The sequence below is a fragment of the Saccostrea cucullata genome, unplaced genomic scaffold (assembly GCF_032062105.1).
Source record: "Saccostrea cucullata isolate Sc308-1 unplaced genomic scaffold, CSIRO_AGI_Scuc_v1 ctg109, whole genome shotgun sequence".
Lineage (NCBI taxonomy): Eukaryota > Metazoa > Mollusca > Bivalvia > Ostreida > Ostreidae > Saccostrea > Saccostrea cuccullata.
In genome coordinates this window covers 159,193-167,826 of record NW_026931028.1, presented here as the reverse complement: position 1 = coordinate 167,826, position 8,634 = coordinate 159,193, and positions in this window count along the sequence as shown.

The following is an 8,634-nucleotide window of genomic DNA, read 5'->3' as shown; positions in this document are numbered from 1 at the left end:
GGAAATAACGGAAAAATCCATCCTCAATTCAGTGTATAAATGATGAACTAACAATTAGTATGAAAAACGTCAGTCAGCATTTGACTCAATGATAAATTGTATTTGCTGATAAGGTCATTGTATCGACCATAGATCTTACGAAATGATAACTTTAAACGAGACTGCTTATATTCTTGTTTTATCAACTTGTTTGTCAATAATTTACCTCGATTTAGAAATTGTTCATACGTAGCGCATGCTCTTGCGTATCGAATCAACTGATATATATAAACTGTATGCAGGTGATAAAGGTATATTGCTGCACAACTAAGGAAAGTTGACGATAGAAAATTGAAAGTCATCACGTCAGATGTATTAGATTATGTTTTATTTCTTATCTCAAGCTCATTGGGAATGTATCGTTTCAACATAAGAATGGAAATAATCATTGTTAATTGACAATACGTCGTCAATATATCTAAATGTCGATTTGAAGGCCACAACAAGTGTTTTCTTCTTTTCATAAGATTTTTGGCAAACTCTGCTTCATATGGATACAAAAATAGGAGCACAATTGGAACCCATGGGAATTCCAATAGATCGTTGGAAGACCTGGTCTCAAGCATCTTTTTGATGCCAACTTCTGAGTACGTGTGTGTCCAGTTAGAATTTGTTTTAACAAAATAAATTTGCAGATAACCGATGACAACGTAAGTAAATTAACGAGTTCCATTTTCATTGAAAAAGCAGCTGTCAATGGTATCAAAAAGCCTAGACTTTAATTTATCGTGGGGAATGGTTGTTAATAAAGATGAAAAGATTTTAAACTGTTGATTTTGGTAAAATCTTGTGATTTCAAATTGTTCAAAAGTTCTTTGGAATTTTTAAGTATCCACATCTGATTCACAACACTTCTCGAATATATTGTTGCAAAGTACTCTTGAAGTTTCTCCTTCACTACTATTAATATAATGAGGAGTAAAGAAAGAGGCTTAGTTGAACATTTACTGGAACCCACTATGTATCTTTGTTTTTAAGGATTCCAATATAAATACATTATAGTATGGTAGTTCAAAGTCATTTTGGGTGTTGGGGATATTAAAATATTCAAGACTGTGTGCTCATTGTTATGATCTGGAATTAACGGGAAAAACCGTCGTAAATTCAGTGTGTAAATAATGGCATAACAATTAGTATGAAAAATATCACAGTCATCATTTGACTCGATGATAAATTGTATTTGTTGACAAGGCCATTTTAACCAGCGGGTCCGTGTTTTAATGCCCTGTCCAAGCTCTTAAATACAGGAAATCCCATCTTTAGATGGTGACAGAACTTTATTTCTCTCATATATTCTGTCAATTTGAAAGATTGTGCCAGACATTTAGCTAAGACAGAGAGGACAAAAGAGGTGATAAATGAATCAGACCACATAACCATTATTACAGGGCCCCGAAGACAAAACATATAACAATATCTTTTTGTTTGCAAATCATTGTAAATGTGTTTTAGAATTATTTAGTTTAAATTCTATGTCTGGAAAGACGACTTTTTTCATAATCACATTTATTGTGAAACTTTGAATAAATAATTAAAATTTATGTTGTTGAACTAATTTTACTTACATAAACATGATTCAAGATGTAATTGTCAAGATTTTTGATAAGTTAATTTGAAATATCTGTCAATAAGTCTTAATTCCTTTGAATTGCTAGTTAAATTCCAGTCATCCAAGGTGACATTCATATATTCCATATAATGGATTCTAAAACTTCAAATAAAATGTTACAAAGATATTTTGCTTGGTTTAGCAAATTCTCTACCTAGCTCCTACATCTGTACTTCTTTTAAAGCATAAACCTTTATTTACGATGAGGAACAACTCGTATATAAATTAGAGGAGTATTCGCAAATATATGGAATTTAAAATCTAAAATCACTTACGTTTTCAAAAGACAGTGACTAAAATGGGCGACTTTTCTGCACTTTATACTCAAGGGCTCATGATGAATTAAAATAAAAGCCGAAGGCTCAAGTGAGCTTTTCTGATCAAAATTTGTCCGTTGTCTGTCGTCGTTGTCGTAAACTTTTCGCATTTTCATCTTCTTTTCAAGAACCACTGGGCCATTTCACAAACTTGCTACAAAGTATCCTTGGGTAAAGGGGATTCAAGTTTGTTCAAATGAAGGGCCACGCCCTTTTCCAAGGGGAGATAATTAGGAATTAGAGAAAAATTAATGGCATTTTTAAAAAATCTTCTTCTCAAGAACCACTGGGCCAAGAAAGATGAAACTCATGTGGAATCATCCTCAGGTAGTGTAGATTTAAATTTGTTCAAATCATGACCCCTGGGGGTAGGGTGGAGCCAAAATGGCCGATCAAAGTTTTACATAGGAATATATAGGAAAAATTTTCAAAAATCTTCTTCTCAAGAACCACTGGGCCAGGAAAGATGAAACTCATGTGGAATCATCCTCAGGTAATGTAGATTCAAATTTGTTCAAATCATTACCCCTGGGGGTAAAATGGCAATACAAAGTTTTACATAGGAATATATAGGAAAAATCTTTAAAAATCTTCTTCTCAAGAACCACTGGGCCAGGAAAGATGAAACTCATGTGGAATCATCCTCAGGTAGTGTAGATTTAAATTTGTTCAAATCATGACCCCTGGGGGTAGGGTGGAGCCAAAATGGCTGATCAAAGTTTTACATAGGAATATATAGGAAAAATCTTCAAAAATCTTCTTCTCAAGAACCACTGGGCCAGGAAAGATGAAACTCATGTGGAATCATCCTCAGGTAATGTAGATTCAAATTTGTTCAAATCATTACCCCTGAGGGTAGGGTGGGGCCAATATGGCCGATCAAAGTTTTACATAGGAATATATAGGAAAAATCTTTAAAAATCTTCTTCTCAAGAACCACTGGGCCAGGAAAGATGAAACTCATGTGGAATCTCCTCATATATTTCAAGTTTGTTCAAATCATTACCCCTGGGGCTAGGGTGGGGCCAATATGGCCGATCAAAGTTTTACATAGGAATATATAGGAAAAATCTTCAAAAATCTTCTTCTCAAGAACCATTAAGACAGGAAAGATGAAACTCATGTGAAATTATCCTCAGGTAGTGTAAATTCAAGTCTGTTCAAATCATGACCCCCGAGGCTAGGGTGGGGCCAAAATGGCCGACCAAGGTTTTACATAGGAATAAATTGGGAAACTTTTTAAAATCTTCTTTTTAAGTACTTCAAAGCCATGACTAGTAATATTTATATGGAATCTTCCTCAGGTAGTGTAGATTCTAGTTTGTTCAAATCATGATCATGGGGGGTAATATTCAAGCCCCCCCCCCCCAACCTCAGTAAACTTTCAGGTCTGATCTGATATGTGCTTTTTCCAAGCCGATGTGCTCAGGTGAGCGCTGTGGCCCCTGGGCCTCTGTTATATCATAATTTTCTGTTCTTTTTTTCTTTTCTTTTTTTCATGTATAAAATTAGAAATGTGATATTTTCGTATTTTGTGATCAGTCATCTAAGAATATAATTTGAAAAAATTAATTATTCTACACATTGAGTAACATCTGAAGATGTTGATTTGAAAAGGATGTTATAAATCCTCATTGACCTCAAATATATAGCCTATATATGGAGATCAGATCTTCCAACAAATTCTTGAAACGATGGACAATACTTGGTTTCTTTATAGCAGACCTTTTATGAAGAATTTATGTAAAACTTACGTTTTCAAAAGACAGTGACTAAAATGGGCGACTTTTCTGCACTTTATACATCAAGGGCTCATGATAAATTAAAATAAAAGATTTTTATATCATAATTTTCTGGGTTTTTTTTTAATTTTTTTTTTTATAAAATTAGAACTGTGATATTTTCGTATTTTGTGATCAGTCATCTAAGAATATATTTGAAAAAATAATTATTCTAAGCATTGAGTAACATCTGAAGATGTTAATTTGAAAAGGATGTTATAAATCCTCATTGACCTCAAATATATAGCCTATATATGGAGATCAAATCTTCCAACAAATTCTTGGAAACGATGGACACTACTTGGTTTCTTTATAGCAGACCTTTTGTGAAGAATTTATGTAAAACTTGTACATGAGAGGAAAACATTTGCTATTGCCCTCAACTTGACATCCACAATATATTAGCGATGTTTTATCAATTGACAATAGTTATTTCCAATCATATGTCGATAAGATTTATCCCTGTGAACTCAAAGGTATTCTAGGTAGAATGTCAATATATGCTGTAAATATCCGCATCTATTGTTGCATCATCATTATCTGCAAACGAAAAATGTGCCATAATCATAATCATGTTCAAATAGTCGGCAACGATATTAGTATATATGCCATACCAGATCTGAGGTGGTGGTGAATGTTGTGTCATTTTTTAATATTGAATTGTCCTCACTTCTCCGTTTATCCGATCACGACAAGAGGTTTATAAAGGGCGAAACTGGTCCACAAGAATGCTTTTTCTTTCATGGCACACGATTCCGTCTCAGATATTTTCAGTGGTCTACATTTATGCTTTTCTCTGCATTTTTATCTTTAATTAGGCTTAGAGCATTAATACTGCTCATTTCTTCACATTTCATTACAAAACTTTTTTTTTTTTTTAAAAATGAATGTTAATTCCCAAATTTAGTTGAGGAAAGGGTATGCACTTCTGCAAGATTAAAAATACTTTGTTATAAAATCATTATACATGTACAAGCATATCACAAATTGTTTATAAAATCATCACCAAAGAAAATAAGTAGAACCTTCTTCGACAAAAGTATAAATTTTGTCCTGAACATCAAACTTAAAAGCCATCAAACATATTTCTGATGAAATCATTGGAAAGGAAGCTAGGCAAAACTTTAACTATAGTTCGGTTCCTATTGTCCCAGTCGAAATCAATTTTCCCAGGGTTGTTCAGCAGAAGCTAAATTATTCTCGGTTGGACAGAGGACGTAGATTTAGACCTCTATACATAGTTATCTCATAGATGTTAAGCGTGAAATTTGTGGGTATTCCATTTGAAAAAAATAAAGGATTTCATTGAAGTAATTTTCATATCATGGAATGTTAAATTGAAAGAGGTTTTGTCTGAACCTTAGAAATACTTTTAAAATTTTTAAGATTGTAAATAGAAAAAAACTTCACACCTGACTAGCTAGAAAAAGACTGTATTGAAAGTAAATCCATTATCACATGTACGAGCAGTGTATGTTTCATAATATGAAATTCATATGCTAATAATTATCCGATTATTTCAAATGTTGTAGTTATATTTAGATTGAACCAATTATTACAGAGATTTATTTACTCAATATTTCGTTCCATTGAAAACATGTATGAGGATTCTGATACAACTTTTTTATAAATGGAAATTAGATCAAAGGCCAGAAAAATAATGTAAATGTTTTGGAATTGCATCATATATTGATAATCTGATTTTACTGTTAATTTTGGTCAAACTACACAACAATGCATAATGAAAGATTGAGATTAAGATTTGTTAATCTTCTAATTTTCTTGCCTTGGGAGGGGGTCCTTACGCGCATGCTCATGCATCTTTATATTTTCTAAAAATGAAATGTTTATATAATGAACAGTGATCATTCTCAAAAATCCATTTTAACAATACAAATAAGTTCAGGATATCTTAGAACACAGACAGAATCAGGCACCGCGGCAGTATATATCCTCTTCAAGCTGTCACACTTGTCGTGTGTTCTCTGTAAGATCCAGTAAAATTTAATGTGAAATAATGATTTAATAATGGTCTTAAAACTAGTATAAAAGAAAGTTTTACTCAAAGTAAAATGATCTTTTATAATCAATGCCCATCATGGTCTGGCTTAATGTAATTGTCATTGAAAGCTTCCAGTGTTTCTCTCTTTTTCTAATACAACAAATATAGAAAAACAAGATGTGTTTGTGAAACACTATGCGCCCGGCGGCAACAAAGTTCGGAAAAAGCTATTTTTAGCATTAAGGTCGCAGTCAAGGTCACAAGGTCATTGACCTTGTGTCATTTGAAAGAACCTGATTAGTAGAGTATGCATACCAAATATGAAGTCTCTATCTTTCATGGTTCTAAAGTTATGGCGAAGGTTAAAGTTTGCAGAAAAAAGCTATTTTTAGCATACAGGCCATAGTTAAGGTCACAAGGTCATTGACCTTGGTGTGATTTGAAAGAGCTTAATTAGTGGAGTATGTATACCAAATATGAAGTCTCTATCTTTCATGGTTCAAAAGTTATGGTGAAGATTAAAGTTCGAGACAAACAAACAAACAAACAAACAGAGAGACAGACAGGGCAAAAACAATTTACGCCCTAGATCTATCGATCCGGGCGCATAAAAAAACGTTTTCATTTTTCTGCTAGGGACTAGGTCAGATCTTGTCTAACTGATTTTGGGTCAATTTCATATCAAATCTTTAGGACATAGGCCGTCAATTCCTAACTATGAGTTTTCATTTTCCCTTCAAATACACATGTTCATGTATGTCCGAAAGAAAGTTGTTTTTTTCCCTATAAAATATAATAATTTTAGATGAATGATCTTATGCTTCACTCAGTCTTCTATTTCATAGGATAAACCAGCATAACACAAGTTTGAAATTCGATTGTCTGATTCCACTATCTACTCAAAGGAGCTTGATAAATAATATTTTAAACTATCTGGACAAAATTTAAAAATATGTGCCTAAATTTATTTCGTATTTTTTATAAAGATACACATATTTATTTTGTTTCTTTGAACAAAGAACTTTATTCGGTAATAACCAATATTTGCCCCCCAAAAATCAAACTTTGACGGAGAAATATTTAATTATGCTCTTAAACAGGGGAATATATGCTGACTTCAAAACACTGAATATTTTCATTAGCAATGACGTCATATGTTCGAAATGACGTCACGAAAATGACGTAAATTTAAAATTTCCATGATTTGTACAGAAAAATATTTTACGTCGATATTTTGAGTAAAAGTCACCGAGCGCAGATTGATCAGGCTCAGTATTTTGATATTATGTGTAGAATGATAATATCGATGAAATATGTAAATATTGTTCCTGAGCAAACCTGCGCTCTATAAATTTTAAAGCTAACATTGTTGAAATTTTGTCCATTTTGTCTTTCATCTAAAAATTATATAAAATCGAACTAGTTTGTGACGTCATAAAAACAAAAATTGTAAATTAACTACTTTGAAACTATAATATGGTCTGTTAATTTATATTTCTAATACAATTTATAAAATTCAGCACATTTCAAGAATTTTTCAAATTTGACTTTTGTGGGGGCAAAGATATGCAATATACCGCATATAGTTCTTTTAAAAGCTTTAGAAAAGAAATTTGAGGAAAAAGTTTATTGCGTTAATCTAAAATTACATAACATTGATTGCCAGAATTAGTTAGTAAAATGTACATTATAAGGTGCACATGATTCTATTTATGAAAACCATAAGGATTGAAATTTCAAACATAATAATATGTCCTCAATCTAGAGCATTTATTTAAGCAATATGTTTGAAATATCCTAAAATGTCCTTTCGAACAATTCAGTGACCCTAACATTAATTCATAACAAAACCTTGAAAAGCGATTCCCAATAAGTACATTTGTTATTTAAAGCGAAAACGCGAATACGTGTCTCTTTGTCAGAATATCACAATAAAACAGCGTTAAAGAAAAAAGAAATTACTGAATTTCGAAGACAGACTTTTAATTTAGAAGACTTCTTGATAAATGTATTTTCGATTTCTTGGCAGTTGGAGCAAATGATAAACTATTGACCGAGGGCATGAAGCTTTAAGTAATCTCTAAGATGAGAGAGAAAGCATGTTTTATAATTCCTGGAAACCAAAGGCTTCAAGAAGCTAGTTAAAAGACTAGAAAAATGACTAGTAGATAATTAGGAAACGTATTACTATAGATGTGCCGTTAAGAATACAATCAGATAAACGTTAATCAAATATACTAGTGTATGTGGTATCAGATATAATATATTAAAGTGGCCAGGATGATATTAACCCTCTGGCTGCGACGTCAGTGTACAGAAATTATAACGTCACTGCGAGATTAAAACGACGTCACAATTTCTTTGACACTATTTTGCGCGATTTTCAATTTTTCCGGTTTACGCTAATTAAGTGCGCGTCTTTTATAGGAATGTTTACAGGGGAATTAGTTCATTTGTGATATATCAACAAAACTATGAAGAAGTTTTTTATTTATAGAATTATCCCAATCAAATGAAACTGTTAAACTATTGCGAGAAATGAATATATTGAATATACAACAAAATAAGACGCAAATTAAAAACAGTTTGATATGCAATGATTATCATTATTTTTAAACTTTTAAAAAGTTATTGTAAATATAATTAAATAAAAATGAAAATAGTATAGACCAATAATAGTATTTTATATTCTTGATTTTACATGTATTCTCCATCTGCATGCATTGCAATTTCTAATTTGTGCGGTTTGAAAAAAAATAATAGAAAATCAAATATTTGATTCTGTTTCTCTGCACGCAGATTTTTCGCTTTTTTCAAAAATTGAATAAAAACCAAAATCAAATTATCCACAAAAAAAAAAAGTTTTATTTTTAAAGAAAATTTTCC